At 43.5% G+C, this 19672-nt stretch overlaps 1 protein-coding gene across 3 annotated transcripts in view; it reads right to left on the reverse strand.

Moving 5' to 3' along the window:
* tanc2b (tetratricopeptide repeat, ankyrin repeat and coiled-coil containing 2b) overlaps nucleotides 1-19672 on the reverse strand; it is a 165759-nt gene that overhangs the window by 130769 nt on the left and 15318 nt on the right. For all 3 annotated transcript variants that reach the window (XM_034292070.1, XM_034292072.1, XM_034292071.1), the window contains exon 2: nucleotides 9391-9534. The gene's annotated coding sequence lies outside the window, so the exon portion shown is untranslated. The remainder of the gene's footprint in view (nucleotides 1-9390; nucleotides 9535-19672) is intronic.

The raw sequence follows: 19672 nt of genomic DNA on the forward strand, positions 1-19672 counted from the left end.
AGGACTGTAAGAAATGCTCAGCATGCCCAGTGATGTGCCCCTGAAACACCCTATACTTGTATTTAGTTTATTTAGTAGTGTATCGTAAATTTATGTAGTATATTTACTACATGCACCGATCAGCCATAACATTATGACTACCTGCCTAATATTGTGTAGGTCCCCCTTTTGCCGCCAAAACAGCCCTGACCCATCGAGGCATGGACTCTACTAGACCTCTGAAAGTGTGCTGTGGTATCTGGCACCAAGATGTTAGCAGGAGATCCTGTAAGTTGTGAGGTTGGGTCTCCATGGATCGGACTTGTTTTTCCAGCACATCACACATGCTTGATGCTTGAATCTGGGGAATTTGGAGGCCAAGTCAACACCATGAACTCGTTGCTGTGTTCCTCGAATGATTCCTGAACCATTTTTGCTTTGTGGCAGGGCGTATTATCCTACTGAAAGAAACCAATGCCATCAAGGAATGAATACCGTTAACATGTAACATGTCTGCAATAATGCTCAGGTAGGTGGTACGTGTAAAAGTAAAATCCACATGAATGGCAGGACCCAAGGTTTCCCAGCAGAACACTGCCCAAAGCATCCCACTGCCTCCCCCGGCTTCCCATAGTGCATCCTGGTGCCATGTGTTCTACAGGTAAGCGTTGCTTACCTGGAGAACACCCGGCCATCCACGTGATGTAAAAGAAAACATGATTCATCAGGCCAGGCCACCTTCTTCCATTGCTCTGTGGTCCAGTTCTGATGCTCACATGCCCATTATAGGTGCTTTTGGCAGTGAACAGGGGTCAGCATGGGCACCCTGACTGGTCTGTGGCTACACAGCCCCATACGCAACAAACTGTGATGCACTGTGTGCTCTGACACCTTTCTATCAGTACCAGCAATAAGTTGTTCAGCAATTTGAGCTACAGTAGCTCGTCTGTTGGATTGGACCACACGGGCCAGCCTTCGCTCCCCAAGTGCATCACTGAGCCTTGGCCGCCCATGACCCTGTCGCCAGTTCACGGCTTTTCCTTCCTTGGACCACTTTTGATAGGTAGGGACCACTGCAGACCGGGAACACCCCACAAAGGCTGCAGTTTTGGAGATGCCCTGACCCAGTAATTTAGCCATCAGAATAAGGCCCCTTATCAAAGTTGCTCAGATCCTTACGCCCTTTTTTCCTGCTTCTAACACATCAACTTTGAGGGCAGAATGTTCACTTGCTGCCTAACATATCCCACCCACTGACAGGTCCCATGAAAACAAGATTATCAGTGTTATTCACTTTACCTGTCAGTGGTCATAATGTCATGGCTGATTGGTGTATATTTACATTCCGACGCTTACAAAGACATTCCCCTCCGCCACCAGGGACCGTCGGGTTATCTTTTACTGTTCCTACTCTGAAGTATTTACCCCTCATTCAACGTGTGAAACCATCTGTCAGGACAGTCAAAGTGTTGCCAGAGGGAGACGACTGCTACAACACCAGCTACAACGCCACTCAAGCCAACCTTGACTCCCATATGGACATTGAAACATATGCTTTTTCCATTCAGGGTCACATCAACATCTGTATCAACAATGTCAGCACCCATAAACAAATAGACCTTCCCCAACTATATGCTGTGGATGAACAGTGAGGTCTGACTGCTAAAGGCATACAACGCTACTTTCAGATCCGGCAATGCGGAGGGTTACAGCTCATCCAGGGCCAACCTGAAAAGGGGAATCAAGATGGTTAAAAATAACCACAAACTGCGGCTCGAGGAGTACTAGAAATACCAACTCCGAACCCTGACGCATGTGGCAGGGCATCCAAGCCATCGCAGACTACAGGCCAAAGAACCCCACCCCCACAGCCAGCGACGTCTCCTTCACTGACAAGTTAAACAGGTTCTATGCCCACTTCGACAGGGACAACAAATAGACAACCATTAAAGCTGAACTGCTCCCAGACGACCCCTCCCTTTAGACTATTCACTGCAGATGTGTCATCTGCACTGAGCAGGGTGAATGCATGCAAGGCTGCTGGTCCTGATGGCATCCCCTGGCAGCAGCCAGCTCAGGAACAGGTAACCAAAACAAAAGAGATTTGCATAATTTCTTCATCCATTTTGTTTTTCATTCCTATATGTCAACTGACTGAGGAAAATAATATGGATTTTGAATATACACAGAAAATAGTATGACCACAGGTCTAGGGAGCATATGTGTTGTTCTGAAGTAATAACAGTCACTACATTTGACTAATATGAATTACAAAACCAGCCAGGGCTGGAATCCTGTGTTAACATCTCCGACCCCCATTCTGTCAGCTCTGACACCAGAAGTGTTGCTGTCTGTGTCTTAAAACCTTTTAACACAACAATACAGTACACAAAGAAAATGTGCATTATTTTACATTTTCATTTACATCATGTTAAAGTTTACATTGACATGTACCCACCGAAAAGCAAAGAGGGCTGTAAGCTGGAACTGTGGGATATGTGCAGACAATAACTTCAACAGCCCATTATCACAGTCCAAATGTCTTTTCATAGGTAGCCTAAGGCATCCTTAATAATAAAAATAATAATACTATAAATAATAAATCGTACCATCTGCCTCTGCTTCGATCCACCGTGATTCTCATAATGAAGTGTTATTTGAGACCAAACTATTATTTTTGAAAATTTTTAGTGAACACTGAGAACTTGCACCAGTAATAGAGCTGTACATTCGGATAAAAAATAATACATTTTGCAAACCTAGTAAAAGTGGTTGTTTAATCTGCGTAACTATAAAAATGTTCTGGTTATTATTATCATTAGGCGTATTAAATCCAACTATTATGGAAAGAGTTGTGGCAATGCCAGAACAATCCCATTAAAACCAATAGAAGTGGTTGGTTGGTGGGCGGGGGGGGGGGGGGGTTGTGCTTTCTGCACTTAGTTTTTATTAGGTCTTCATTCGATCTATCTAGTTTTTTTAATGCAAGCACCCATTTTGTTTACATTTGTCAATGTAAAATGTTTTTGTTGCTTCTATTACATCCTATTTCAAACCTAAAGGACTGCCATCCATCATTACAATGGTGGGGTGAGACTGAGGCCACTACTAATGTAGATCTACTCTTTGGCACTGGGAAACCTGGGCGCATACATTAACGCTACTGACACTCAGCTGTGCGTCTTCACTGCCACTGACGATGTCACTGCACTCCTGATCCATTCGCCTGGACGGGGAGCAGTTAAACGGCTAGAGTATTGAGCCGGCCCCTTAATTAACACACACATTGTCATTAACAACATCAGCAGAGAGAGTCTCAATATGGATGATATCAAGGCGCTACCTCCAGGGAGATCTCTAACCTGGTGTGGTATTTGGCAGTCAGCTCTCGTTTTCAGGCCAACATCAAAAATAGTTTTCTACGGAGCACTGCCAGGTTACAAGCTATGCTGTCACAACCTGCAGCTGATTGATACCTCCACGTCTTGACCTCATCCCGTCTGGGGTTTTAATGCCCTTTCTGTTGGCACTTCTGCCAAGAGCCTAAGAAGACAGAAATTATTTTCAGAACTGTGCTCTACGTGTCCTTGCCAACATCTCCCCCTACCAGCTCATTGCTCCAGTGCTGCACAACCTCAGTTGGTTCCCCATATGCCCAAATACTGACCTAAAACTCTTGGTTCGCATCTGCATCTATGTACTAGGCTACCCACAACTACGGATCCAAGTACAACCTCATCCTATCCTCCTGCCCCACGTGTATCCTACACTCCGCCAGGTCCACCTCCCCTCAGCAACCCAAGAGCAGACTAAAAACTACAGGTGACAGGGCATTTTGTTATGTGGCTCCCTGGCTCTGGTTATTTTGTTCTCCCGTCTTGTCGATTCAAACATCTTCGAATTTAGCATGGATTGTTATCCTGTTTTGGATTGCGCTTATTTATCTAATTAGCCTAATTATTTACCAATTCCTGTTATTATTTTTGTTAACGATTTGGGTGTGAGGATAAACACTTAAAGATAATAGATTAGTATGATTATTAATAAAAAAAAGATGTATAATAATCACAACAAAAATCATCGCCCATGGATTCTCTTTCCGGAGTTTATAAAAGGTTTCTCCAGTTTTGTATTTAGACATCACATCTTTACAAACAAACCAATTAACCCTTACCAGACACGTAGCCGAACAGCCTCCCCCTACTCATGAGGCTGAGGTTCCCATCTCAACAAGGTCCAGATAGTTCAAAGAAAGACTGTGTGTGTGTGTGTGTGTGTGTGTGACTGGGTGAGTGAGAGAGACAGAGAGAGACTCCTGAACAAAGCCAAAGAGCCAGCGTTCTGGTTGATTTCATTTCCCACTCAGTCCTGCTTATTAGGTGTTAATACCTCTGGCCAAAAGCAGCCTCACAGCTGACTATAGTAGATTAGACAGACAGCAGAACTAAATGTCCAATGCTTCAACTCTAAAAATGGACAGCCAAGATGAGCCTAGAGAACTTTACATTTAAACATCTCAGTTTGTTCCTGAAGTTTGCGGATGACACTACCCTAATCTGACTTATTTCTGATGGAAACGATCGAGTCCGCCTACAGGTGGGAGACTGACCATCTGGTGTCCTGGTGCAGTCAGAACAACTTGGAGCTCAACGCCCTAAAGACAGCGGAGATGATAGTGGACTTCAGGAGAAGCCCAGCTGCCCTCCCCCCAATCATCATGGGTGGCTCCCCAGACAATTCTGTGGAGTCCTTTCACATCCTCGGCACCACCATCACTCAGGACCTCAAGTGGGAGCTGAACATCTTACCAAGAAAGCACAGCAGAGGATGTACTTCCTGCGGCAGCTGCAGAAGTTCAACCTGCTAAAGACTATGATGGTGCACTTCTACACTCCATCCTGACCTCCTCCATCACCGTCCGGTATGCTGCAGACACTGCCAAGGACAAGGGCAGGCAGCAGCGAATCATCCACTCTGCTGAGAGGGTGATTGGCTGCAATCTGCCGTCTCTACATGACCTACACACCTCCAGTACGCGAAGGTGAGCGGTAAAGATTGGGGCTGATCCCTCTCACCCTGGAAATTTACTATTCAGAGCTCTCCCCTCTGGTAGAAGATTGAGGTCTGTCAGGACCAAAACCTCTCGCCACCAGATACAGTTTCTTTCCTACACCAGTAGGCCTCATGAACATGCCTCTGGGACCAAACTGACTATAGCCCATGTCAAATGGACACATCTATAACCCCTCCACAAATACACACACAAGCCTCAACTGGACAAATCTATAATCCCTCCCCAAATACACACAACCCTCAACTGGACAAATCTGTAACCCCTCCCCAAATACACACAACCCTAAACTGGACAAATCTATAACCCCTCCCCAAATACACACAACCCTCAACTAGACAAATCTTTAACCCCTCCCCAAGTACACACAACCCTCAACTAGACAAATCTATAACCCCTCCCCAAATACACACAACCCTCAACTGGACAAATCTATAATCCCTCCCCAAATACACACAACCCTCAACTGGACAAATCTATAACCCCTCCCCAAATACATACAACCCTCAACTAGACAAATCTATAACCCCTCCCCAAATACACACAACCCTCAACTGGACAAATCTATAATCCCTCCCCAAATACACACAACCCTCAACTGGACAAATCTGTAACCCCTCCCCAAATACACACAACCCTCAACTGGACAAATCTATAACCCCTCCCCAAATACACACAACCCTCAACTAGACAAATCTATAACCCCTCCCCAAGTACACACAACCCTCAACTAGACAAATCTATAACCCCTCCCCAAATACACACAACCCTCAACTGGACAAATCTATAACCCCTCCCCAAGTACACACAACCCTCAACTGGACAAATCTATAACCCCTCCCCAAATACACACAACCCTCAACTGGACAAATCTATAACCCCTCCCCAAATACATACAACCCTCAACTAGACAAATCTATAACCCCTCCCCAAATACACACAACCCTCAACTGGACAAATCTATAACCCGTCCCCAAATACACACAACCCCCTAACTGGACAAATCTATAACCCCTCCCCAAATACATACAACCCTCAACTAGACAAATCTATAACCCCTCCCCAAATACACACAACCCTCAACTGGACAAATCTATAACCCCTCCCCAAATACACACAACCCTCAACTGGACAAATCTGTAACCCCTCCCCAAATACACACAACAATAAAGCTCATTCTGATTCTGTGCTGTTGTAATGTTCTGTTCAGCACTTCTTAAGTTATTTCCAATTTAGGCCTCACATAATTTCTTATGCAAATTCTGGTTTTGTATTCAACATGTAATATTTACACTGCTGACCAGCAGATGAGAAATACAAAACTAGTCCTTGTCCACTGTCTGCCAAGCAAGGTTTACATTCAATGAATCCTGTCATGAATCCTGCAGGGATTTGTACAGAAATCTAAAGTAACTATGTATTTACATGAAACCTACCCCCCCAAATCAGAAGGATGATAGTCTTATGTTAATCATAAAGACCACATTAACACATTTTTCTTTTATTTGGGTGATTCTTACAAAAGGAAATGTAGTCTTTTCTCTTTTCATATTTGAGCCGTAGATATTGCCGTAGATATTCACAGCAAAGATATTGTTCTGAAAACGGTTTATGAACAAAGAGTAATTCCTAAGAGTGACTCATGTCACAGATTGTTTTGTTTTTTTATATTTCGTGGCCAACTCCAGAACACTAGCTGGTTGTCTTAATTGTAATCTTCTCCACAGACCCAGAAACTAAAAAGGAAAACAAGAGCCTGAGTCACATGGTTAGAAGGCATTTAGTCAGACAAAAGTTTGTGTCAGCACTTTCCTTTAAAGCCCAGCCCAGACTGAGAAATGCAAGAAAAGTGAGACAGGAGGGAGAGAGGCCATGACAGAGAGGAGAGTGACAGAACAGAAAGTGTGAAAGAGAGTGAAGAAGAGGATAGAGTAAAAGAGAACAGAGAGAGGACAGATAAAGAGAGACAAGAAGAGGATAGAGTAAAAGAGAGAATAGAGAGAGGACAGATAAAGAGAGAGAAGCATGTGAGCCTCTGTCTCCATTGTGAGGAGAGCTGTGGCTGAATGGACCTTTGCTTCCACCCCTCCATTTGCTGCTCTGCCACAGTGTGTCGTAGGGGCCCGCGCAGCGTGTCATGTGCCTCAGGCTTCTGTCACTATGGATACAGTTCTGCAGCGCCACCGCAGCAACAACTCTACGTCCCCTAAACAGCTGACAGAAGCTGTTCAGACAGAAGCAGATACTGTTTAAACTACACGCGCACACACACACACACACACACGCACACACACAGTTCAGTCCCAACGCTGGGCTGCTGAGTCAAACACAATGTTGAAAAAAAAATACAAAAAAAATACAGAGCAGCCAAGTGGAAGCTACTTTGAAGTCTAACTTTGGAGCAGACACTACAGCTGCTTTGAAGCCTGGTAACTTTGGAGCAGGAACTACAGCTACTTTGAAGCACATTTCTGATAGGCAGCTTATCAGAAAATAAATGAAAAGCTCTGTATGCCTCGGCTTGTCTTTGAAGGCAATTCTTTGAATAAAGGACAATAGAAGAACAAATTAGTATTCGTTGCTGATGGATTCCCTGCCATTGAATGGGCAATTCCATGCAAAGGTCAACCTGAGCATCCAAAGATAATGTATTCTTTCCAAATTAATAAATGCTAGTTAATGCCATTGAGTTTAAATATTTGAGTGCATACATTATTTTATTTTTAGTTACAAATTGCATGAGTTCTGACCATTAGAGTGAAAATAAGCTATTTCAGAAAATCATACTTCATGGCTTTAAGAAATGCTCACCAGAGCTACCTTTTCCAATCTCAGCTGTCACCATTGTTACTGAGGATGAGACAAGGAAGCAATACAGAATAGATTTAAGTGTTTCAATAGAGATATATAAATGTATATATAGAGATTATGGTGAAAAGCTCGGTCACCCGGGAGGAGCTCAGAGTAGAGCCGCTGCTCCTCCACATCGAGAGGGGTCGGCTGAGGTGGCTTGGGCATCTGTTTCGGATGCCTCCGGAACGCCTTCCTGAGAAGGTGTTCCGGGCCCGTCCCACCGGGAGGAGACCCCGGGGAAGACCTAGGACACGCTGGAGGGACTATGTCTCCCGGCTGGCCTGGGAACGCCTCGGTGTCCCCCCGGAAGAGCTGGAGGAAGTGTCTGGGGAGAGGGAAGTCTGGGCATCCCTGCTTAGACTGCTGCCCCCGCGACCCGGCCCCGGATAAGCGGAAGAAGATGATGATGATAATAGAGATTCATTTTTGTTTGTTCCACAATCTTGGGAGGTTTGGTGGGACAGGGACTGTAACATCCATTTCAGCTATTTTAAAACGTGCCTTTTGTTGGACCTTCAAACCCTGGTCATGTCTACACCGACAGTGAACAAGGATCGGTCATAGGGTGGCATAAATCATCTCAGCACGACCCTGCCCAGGGTGGGTGGCTCTCAGACAGGAATGCTTTAGCTTATCAAGCCTTGTAAGCTCAATCGAAATTGTTGACTGGAACATGCATTCTCTTTTGGGCAAATATAATTATAGTTTATAGTGTAAAGCCAAGCTTTTTTTCAAAATGGCAATCCATGTTTTGATGTATGACCTACAAACTCACAGACTTTGGCAATTATGTTCAATTCCCTCAAAAAGCATGTCAGTGTCATGTAACATCCATAACACATACTTAATTTCTCCAACACGCCACTAGTGCAGATTTTGTGGTATATTCTCAGACAAGCAAAGAAAAATAAAAACATAGATACACACATACACATCATCAATTAATTTCTATTTTTTCACTTTTGGGAGACAAATTTGGGATTTTACATTCAGATTTAATGTTCATAATACTGGAATTGACAACAACAACAAAAACACACAAACTATACAAGGCTGTAGATCGCAACCCTGTCTCACCTCTGCCCGATAAAACTGGATAATCAGTGCTTATCTATGACCACTTCTGAAATAACACTTTAGCAATCATCACAGCTAAAGGGACAAACAATGATCAATGCTTAAAATTTGTTTTCAAGTCACAGAACAGCTTTTAATTAGTTTTCACTCCTGATTAATAAGCACAGAATTCGGTATTCAACAAGCTGCTATACCTTACAATGCATTCACCCGCTGACAGAACCACTATTCATTCCATAGGTCAACTGGCATAATGAGGTGTTGAAAGCTTTTTGAAAGCACTACTTTAAAGGACAGTCCAGTGTCTAGACTCCTAAATTAAATGTTCCTTGTTGTGCACTGACATCCTGTATAGTGATTGGGGAGCTTCTTCAGAAGCAGTCTTAGGTTCGTATAAGCTGATGACTCACCATGAGTAGACAGCAGGCCAGGGGAGCGTCCTGATGCCGAGACCACGGGGCAAAGTGATGCTACACGTCTCTACGGTAACCCAAAACCATCGTCCTGCTCCCGGCAGCACTCCCGAGGCTGGGACACCCCGGCGCGGCAGCTCTCTACGGAGGACAACACGGTAAATAGGCCAGTCAATTTGTCTCTACGGAAGGACGGAGCGAGGAGAGACCAAAAGAGACGTCTGAAAGAATCTGTTGTTTGAAGTGTATGCAGGCGGGCACGCGTGGACGGAAAACTTCAAACTGTGGGTAGACAGACATACCCTACGTATCCCAAATGACACTGATCATTATCAAGTGCACTACTGTTCACCAGAGCCCTATGGGGACGTAGACATACCATTGCCCCGAGAGGAATTGTGATGTTTATTCCCGCGGTCACTCTGCATTCTACTAACTAAACAATGAATTATGAAATTACAACCGAGAGCTAGAAGCACGGCCAGAGGCTGTTGGACAACATTCGGCTTGTCGTGTTGTACCATCTTTGTTTTGTGTCTTTGATAGCCCAGGATGATATAAACAGGACGTCCTGAAAAGGTACACACCTTAAACAAAACAGGCAGGAATTAGACAAATATAAACTATCCTTTTACACCGAATTATAGGAATACAGAAGTCAGGATTTCCCGAAATTAAAGAACTGATTGAGAGTTACTTGTTATTTGCTTCCTTTATTTAATAAATGTTTGAAATGCTCAGGTGTTTATGAGTGTACTGCCGTAAGCTGCTGCACACACTTTCCTTCAAAGCTGTCCCTTTGAAATTTGAGACCGTCTACGGTTGAAGTCAACACCACTCATCGAATATTCAAAAAGGTATTCAAATAACAACATACCTGCAACCAATACAAAGCGAGGAATAGGAGGGAGTGTTACAGCTGGTGGTGCTGCTGGGTGAACAAAACATCCCATTGTTAGGGCAGAGACCCAGGCATCTCAACATTGAATCCAGGGTCTCTGGTTAGAGCCACCGGGCCTCCATTTAAGTACACTCATAATGTTGAAAAACACATTTTGGAAGCTACAGAGATGTATAAGTTAATGTCTACATTCATATCTAAACACATATTTTTAAATTACTGATGATGGGAGAATAAAACAAAAACATTTTCCTAATATTTTTATTGTTTTTAGATGACTAATGGAAAATGTCCTCACAAAAACAACATAATTAAATCATTGTAATGTTTCCCATGTTTGTTTTACTCCCTCTTCTAAAACAAGCTAGAAAATGAGTTGCATCCCAAATGACACCTGGTTTTCTGTTTTGTGCACTATTTCTGAACAGAGCTCATGGGGAATTTGGACAATTGACCATCAGGCCTCTTCAGCATAACAAACTATCTGAGTCACAATAAAAAAGGTTTCCTCAAGGGTGCTACATGGACTTAGGGTAATTTGCTGATTTGCTAATTAATTACACATTTCAAGCCCCTGTAGGGAACACTTTGTAGTGGTTAATCTGGGAGTTCCCATGCAGAGTTGTTGGCAATAGCACTACATTCAATTAATTAGAATAACAAATGTTTCGGATGTGGCTGGACAAGAGCCTAGCAAAATTCTGTTAGGAATCTGTACTGCAGCATAAACTGAAACACCGTTGTCTTTGTCATGCAAAACCGGCAAGACAAAACGCACAGCCTGTTGGCTCTGTGTTGCCCACTCATGTAATATCGCACGTGCACAACTCAGAACCTCCACTGTTTTGGGAAGCTTAGTCGAAGAGGGCTGGCGGTCGTACAAAATTAATGGAAAATCAATGATTTATGGAAAGAGGATGGCGGAGGTAGAAATACATGGTTCAAGACACACGGGCAGAGACGGGATCAGGCATGAGACTAGCAGGGCAGCCCACCTCATCATGGAAACATGCTGGTGAGAAAGGAGATGAGGAGGAACTGGATGAAAACTAAGGCCTGGACTATCCAGGAACCAAACAACATGTTTTTACAATGCTTACATGCTGATTTCATATGTATTGGAATTATCACGATTCTTTTGTGGACCATTTCATTACAATCTGATGATCGCCACGTCTACTTCAAAGTGACAAGAGAACCGTCCGTCACGGATATAAAGTGCTAATAAAAGGAAGAGGGAAACTAAGATGGTAGGAAAATACCATGGTTTTGGTGTAAGCACAGCTGACTAGTAAAAAATAATATTGTTATGTTGTCAGAAATAATATTTCAATATAATGTAATATCTACACAGTATATTAGGGGTATATGTTTTTTTTTAGGCTGGGTGGTTTGTAAAAGCACTTTGTGACAACTGCTTATGTAGAACTGGCTTTATAAAATAAATTAAATCGATTGATTGATTGAAATTTGATATTATAATTTCCCATAACTAATGAAAACATACTTTCTCCAGATAAAGCTCAGCTGATATTGTACAAATGCAGTTTTTCATTACAATGCACTGTGCTTTCTGCACCAAGTGTTGATTTTAGCATGCTGTCATTCAGTTCTGTTCTTAGGATGAGTAAATAACTGCATAAATCAATGTTACCTCCTGAAACAACATTAAAACAACTATTTCACTGATATATTACTGAGGTATTAAAAATGTAAATCACATCCTCCTATCAAAACATAAGGCCTTAAATGCTCCTGTCTTCATATATGACAACTCGTGCCAAAGTCTTCCTAAAGCCTTAGTACTGTTGCTTTCTACCAGTTTATGTTTGGACTTTAGTATAGACTAAAATATTCTGCTGTTTGACCCTGGGAAACCACTCTGGTGCCCACTGACTAACTGCAGTTTAAAATAGGTTCTAGAATGGCAATTTCGGATATAGGTTCTTGAATAAAGTGGTTGACTTCATAGCCCTGTGAGATGTGAGAAGCTTAGGGACTCAATGACCGACTCCTGCTCTCATTCTCTCTTCTCTCATTCTCTATTTTCTATTCCCTATAAGAACAGAAACACAAAGAACAGACTCACGGGGGTTGCCCAAAGGTGCAGACTAATGCTTTCATCTGAAAATATTGCATGGTGAGCATTAGGTATAACAGACTTCTGAACAGGGCAATTATTCCAGATTCTGTCTTTCAGCACCTCTTTCCAACACTTGGCAAAAATCTTCTAAAATCTCCTAAACAGCAGAAACAAGGCAGTTGGTATCCTTTCGGTTTTGTTTAGTGACTTAACTATTGTACAAGCACGCTTGAGTGAAATACAAAATACTGCGAATGCCTAAGTGAAAGGCATGTAAGTTGCTTTTTACATTACTTTCTAAGAATTCAGATGGCCTGAAATCAGATTTCTAATGTAGTTCCTACATTGACAAATGCAGGTTCTACTGGCCAAGAGACAAGTTACATTACTAGAGGTGTTTGCCGGGGCACTTAATAATCCGCTGAGGTGTTTCCCAGCATGCAAAGCACAAACACTGTTAACAACAACAATCGCTGGTATAGAAAGGGCAATTTAAAACACATTTTAATGAATTAGATTGGAGATGGGTCCATGGGGAGTGCCAAGCTGTAGTAATGGCTAACAGGAAGTCCTTTCCTAAACAGTTGTGCCCTCACAGTGGAATGTAGTACTGACAATACACAGTGGAGTACCGCATCTTAAACGCCATTTACTCAAGTTAAAACTGCACACATCAAGGGAGTCCTAGGGTGGTGGTCTACTGAAGGGACATTATCCCTTCCATGAAATTCCATGAGGTGTTCTGTGTTCTGCTGGATATCAATTACCCAAATTACCAGCTCATTAGAAGCATTACAAGAGCAACGGTCCCTGAGGCTTCCTGTAGCCTACTGAGAGATTCATTGACCCTGACTTCAGAGGAGTTAATTTTTTTTTGTCGCTTCCACACTTAGTCCCTGTCTCTCGCCCCACCGCACACAGTCATGCAATCGCACACACATACACAGACAAACACTCTACCCTGAAAGAACGAGCATATCAGAACAGTACTGGAGCTGGTCTCAAATCTCATTTGAGGGAAACACATTGTCCCCAAGTGTGGCAGTGAGCTATGGGAGATGGCAGTAGAAAGATAACAACCCAACTTCAAAGGGTAAAGTACAGAATGTCCACACTGCAAATGGGATGTCTGAGAGACCATTAACGGTTGGATATACTGTTCCATATAAAAGCCCTAAAGGGAAGAAGGAGAGAGACTTCCTGAAAGCAGCTTACTGTTCAGTCCACTGTGAAGGAGTTGCCATAGGTTTGACAGTAACTTCCAAGCAGCAAAGTGGCAATTACATTATTCCATATTACAGTACACCACCTGTAACATAAATACTGTATCAAAGCCAGTGTAACAACACTGGTCAAAACTGTACAGTTGACATTTTAAATGTGAATACTAAAATGGAATGAGTTACTTCCATACACTCTATTAAGTATTTACATCTTACATTAGTGCAGGCCGGTCGGCAGCTAGGTAATATGTTTACGCATTACAGCACACCAATTATTATTTGCACTTCTAGAGGACAAGCATCCAAACTTGCAGCAACTACCTGACCACGAGACAAAAAAAAAAGTGCCCCATTTGCCAAGTTACTCAAGGACCGTCAAGATTAGGAGCACTAACGCTCAGTAAATTTAAAGAAAACATGTTGTCTACTAGAAACGCATAAAAACCTATTGCCAAGTAATGACCTAACAGCTACTAGACTATTGGAGCCAACATATCCATTTGCACTTTAGCTACAGGCCTGTGCATGCAGCATCTTTGAGCTTTCGGAAGAACGATGGAGCTTTGAACTGCTTCTTCTTCATTCACGCCCCTTTCATGTATATTTTGAGCCAGGGGCGTCAGGGAATTTCTAGCTGAAAAGAGAAGACCGTGAGTCTGTGCCAACGGTTAAAGCAGTGAATCGCCATGCTGGAACAAGGAAACCATTTTGTTAAGTAGCCTGGAGGAATCAGAAAAAAATTTTACATCCTAAATTGAAGCCCACCTTTTCCCCTATTAGTCCAGGTCAAATAGTGTGCTATATGGTACTTACACACAAGATATTGGGACGTTATACTCCTGGTCTTCTTTCTCCCCTCTTAGATTATACAAGGGCAAAAAAATCTCAGTTTACTAAGTAGGCCTCATGTCCATTTTCCATGTCCCTTGTGCTCTGTCAGCCAGCAGCCCCATTCCCTACAGCTTATTATGCACTAAACTGGATACGCATTTCCCTAAACAATCACACCCTACAACGCAGGGTTCTTTTCGTGATCTGAATGAAAATAATGTGTCTCTTTTTGAGAGGTTTTTCTATAAAAGACAGAACATTTACTCTGTGAGACAATGTTACACTTCACTATGCACTGCCGGATTGTTCAGAGAGGAGCAGTGAGGCAGCCTGTCCCCTAGCCTGTCCTAGATTACTCCCACACTCACAGTCACACCCCATGTTTCCAGCTCATCATAACACCAGCTTTGTGAGTGTCAGTCCGTTCCCTTCATCTCCACAAACACAGGCCACGCGTGTCAGACAAAATACCATGGCAATGGAGTTAGCCTGATAAACTACTGTAAACTATATTCAGAAATGGAAGCTCACGTAAAGAAAAATACATCTCTTGTTACATCCCTTCATTTTTTGCATAGGGCCGCATAAGGGTGCTTCAATTAAAAAACAGAAAAGGAACCAAGCAAGCATAGTTCAGCCGGCCCACAATTGAAAATGATGAACGTTATTGCCTGCACTGCATTTGAACCAGGGTCACCCAGATGAGAGGCTATGTCTTCAGCCACTACACCACAGAATTGCACACTTATGTAGTCTCGGTATACCGTCTCTGTCACCCATTAACATCACGCAAAGTTTGAATATTTCGCAAGACACCATTAAGCATTGTGTTAAACTGATTAACGTTTCTTATTAAGTTTACCTCCACAACAAATAGCATCTATGAACTGTAGGACTTCTGCCACTGGCCGTTTTAAAAGCTTATTAGCAAGTAATATTTCGCTAGACACCATTAAGCATTGTGTTAAACTGACTAACGTTTCTTAGTTTACCTCCACCACAAATAGCATCTATGAACTGTACGGCTTTTGCCACTGTTCATTTTAATAGCTTATTTGTCATTCGTCAATGATATTGATACAGTAACAATCAATGATAACTTACTTTTTCGTCTAGTGAAAAGACGAGAGTATCGTGCAGCCAGTGAAGTGTTTGTTTATCCTGAACAAATCCGAATGCATAATTCGAAAATCCACCAGAAATAGACGCAATATAACATTAAACAGTTTTATTTTAGACTTCCTATAACGTAGCTACTGAAGGTTGTAGCCAGCAAAGTTTTTGTCTATCCTGAACACATCTTAAGGCATAATGTGTTTTGACTGTGATGGGAGCCAAATGTGGGACTTGTTGTTCCATAGTCTGCGTCTCTAACCTCTACGCTGTTTAACAAGGGGTAGTCATCCAGTCAGTTACGCACTCACTCACTCACTCAGTCAGTAAGAGACATTAGCTCTTCTAGGCCGGCTCCTGCTTACGCAATCCGGCAAAAACTATACTAGAACACTTTAAGCACCACTCGATCAGCCATAACATTATGACCACAGACAGGTGAAGTGAATAACACTGATAATCTCGTCATCATGGCACCTGTCAGTGGGTGGGATATATTAGGAAACAAGTGAACATTCTGTCCTCAAAATGTATGTGTTAGAAGCAGGAAAAATGGGCAAGCGTAAGGATCTGAGCAACTTTGACAAGGGCCAAATTGTGATGGCTAAACAACTGGATTGCTTGTGGGGTGTTCCCGGTCTGCTGTGGTCAGTACCTATCAAAAGTGGTCCAAGGAAGGAAAAGTGGTGAACCAGTGAAAGGGTCATGGGCGGCCAAGGCTCACTGATGCACATGGGGAGCGAAGGCTGGCCTGTATGGTCCGATCCAACAAACAAGTTAATGTAGCTTAAATTGCTGAAAAAGTTCATGCTGGTACTGATAGAAAGGTGTCAGATCACAGTGCATCGCAGTTTGTTGAGTATGGGGCTGCGTAAGCCGCAGACCAGCCAGGGTGCCTATGCTGTCCCTTGTCCACTGCCGAAAGTGCCTACAATGGGCATGTTAAGATCAGAACTGAACCACGGAGTAATGGAAGAAGGTGGCCTGGTCTGATGAATCATGTTTTCTTTTACATCACATGGATGGCCAGGTGTGTGTGCGTTGCTTACCTGGAGAACACATGGTATTGTGTAGGTCCCCCTTCTGCTGCCAAAACAGCCCTGACCCGTCGAGGGATGGACTCTGAAGGTGTGCTGTGGTATCTGGCACCAAGACATTGGCAGGAGATCCTTTAAGTCTTGTAAGTTGCGAGGTGGGGCCTCCATGGATTGGACTTGTTTGTACAGCACATCCCAAAGATGCTAAATTGGATTGAGATCAGGGGAATTTGGAGGCCAAGTCAACAACTAGTTGTTGTGTTCCTCAAACCCTTCCTTAATAATACGGAGTAATGGAAGAAGGTGGCCTGGTCTGATGAATCATGTTTTCTTTTACATCACATGGATGGCCAGGTGTGTGTGCGTTGCTTACCTGGAGAACACATGGTACCGGGATGTACTATGGGAAGGAGGCAAGCCGGCTAAGGCGGTTTAATGCTTTGGGCAATGTTCTGCTGGGAAAACTTGGGTCCTGCCATTCATGTGGATGTTACTTTGACATGTACCACCTACCTGAACATTGTTGCCGACCATGTTTACCCTCTCATGGCAACGGTATTCCCTGATGGCTTTGGCCTTCAGCAGGATAATGCGCCCTGCTACAGTGGGGAAAACAAGTATTTCATTCACTGCCAATTTGAAGAAGGATGAGTACAACCCCAAGAACACCATCCCAACCATGAAGCATGGAGGTGGGAACATCATTCTTTGGGGATGCTTTTCGGCAAAGGGGACAGGACGACTGCACCGTATTGAGGGGAGGATGGATGGGGCCATGTATCACGAGATCTTGGCCAACAATCTCCTTCCCTCAGTAAGAGCATTGAAGATGGGTCGGGGCTGGGTCTTCCAGCATGACAACAACCCGAAACACACAGCCAGGGCAACTAAGGAGTGGCTCCGTAAGAAGCATCTCAAGGTTCTGGAGTGGCCTAGCCAGTCTCCAGACCTGAACCCAATAGAAAATCTTTGGAGGGAAATGAAAGTCCATATTAGCCAGCGACAGCCCCGAAACCTGAAGGATCTGGAGTCTGTATGGAGGAGTGGGCCAAGATCCCTGCTGCAGTGTGTGCAAACCTGGTCAAGAACTATAGGTAACGTATGATCTCTGTAATTGCAAACAAAGGTTTCTGTACCAAATATTAAGTTCTGCTTTTCTGATGTATCAAATACTTATGTCATGCAATAAAATGCAAATAAATTACTTAAAAATCATACAATGTGATTTCCCAGATTTTTGTTTTAGATTCTGTCACTTACAGTTGAAGAGTACCTATGATAAAAATGATAGACTTCTACATGTTTTGTAAGTGGGAAAACCTGCAAAATCAGCAGTGTATCAAATACTTGTTCTCCCAACTGTACAAAGCAAAAATTATTAAGGAAGGGTTTGAGGAACACAACAACTAGTTGTTGACTTGGCCTCCAAATTCCCCTGATCTCAATCCAATTTAGCATCTTTGGGATGTGCTGTACAAACAAGTCCAATCCATGGAGGCCCCACCTCGCAACTTACAAGACTTAAAGGATCTCCTGCCAATGTCTTGGTGCCAGATACCACAGCACACCTTCAGAGTCCATCCCTCGACGGGTCAGGGCTGTTTTGGCAGCAGAAGGGGGACCTACACAATATTAGGCAGGTGATCATAATGCTAGGGTTGATCGGTGTATATGAACTCTTCTGTCATACCCCGTCTCCTTATATGCTCATAACCCAGTATATATATAATTGTACGTCAACTTTCCATACACTTTCTTAATTCTGCCTGAATGTACTACTGTACATGTTGTCCACCAACAGCAGCATTTAGGGAGGGAGTGGGCAGAGCAGAGCGAATGGGTGACACTAACAGAAAACCTTCAGTAATTGGCAGACAAACAGCTCATTGATGACAATGGTTCAAGGAGAATGGCAAGAATAGATCAAGCTAACAAGTGGGCCACAAATGGCAGACAACAGAGCAGTGCAAGTGGTGCACACATAACTTAGCGGTTATGGCCAGGAATAACCTACTGCAGCAGACACCTACTACGGCTCCTTTTCCCAATAAACAGACCACAGAGTGTAGTTACTCTTATGTGTTGGCCCTAATCATATTTTGTGAGTAAAATAATAGGTGGGGGTTTGCAAAATATTTCAGTACACCCCCCCCCCCCTCCTCCCCTAGTACATTCTGAACAGTCCATAAACAAAGAGAGGCGGCCATAGCCAATCAAAGTGCCACTCCAAATCCTCATCCAGCCATGGGACGTAGAATTAGGCAGCTGCGTGTGTCGGCCCAGCTGCTGACGCCAGATAAATTGCCAAACTGTGGATACATCAGGGCTGACAGCTCTGACCGTTTCTCTGCTTCCGTCCCACAAGGCTCCCTATGGGCACTGGTTGAAAGTGGCATTCCGTTTGGGACGCAGCCTGGGTCTGCCACTACGCAGGGACAGCAGCCAATGTCCCAACTGTCACCCCCCAATTTCAGGAGCAACCACTGACCTTAGACTTCCCAGCGCAGCAGCACTTCAAAATTTACAGTGAAAGGGCTTTGTTATTTCACCCGCCTGTACATCATTGCTGTACATCATTGCTTCTCCTCTCTCCCTCTCCACACAACAGGGGACCAAACTCTTCCACTGTCCTCTCCCTCGTCTGCTGTCCTATTCTCATTCATACCATCGGGTGCCATCGTCAGCACATTACCAGGGACACTGCTATCTGTAATAAAGCATCTTCTAAAGAAATCAAAGTACTTCTACTTCAGTACTGCAGTCAAAGTTGTAATCAAAGAGAGTCATAGAACAGACTAAAAGCACTCTTAATAGCGGTGTTAATATATGGTGTTTTTACAAAACGCATGCATTCGATTATGTTTTTTGATCTTACGGAGCAGGTGTATGAGTTCTGCAGCAGGACAAGGAGGCGTGAAGTTGACTAAATAATTACAGAGTACAGAAACACTGACAGTGAGTTGATAGCAACCAGACTGGTCAGATTGGTCAGATTTGTATATATACATTATTTTCAGTGACCTTACTCCAAATGACGGGGAGAGGGCGTTGGATCTCACTGGCACGGCAGGTCGGCAGGTCTGCAGGGCCA

This window comes from Esox lucius, chromosome 5 (genome assembly GCF_011004845.1).
Source record: "Esox lucius isolate fEsoLuc1 chromosome 5, fEsoLuc1.pri, whole genome shotgun sequence".
NCBI classification, from domain to species: domain Eukaryota; kingdom Metazoa; phylum Chordata; class Actinopteri; order Esociformes; family Esocidae; genus Esox; species Esox lucius.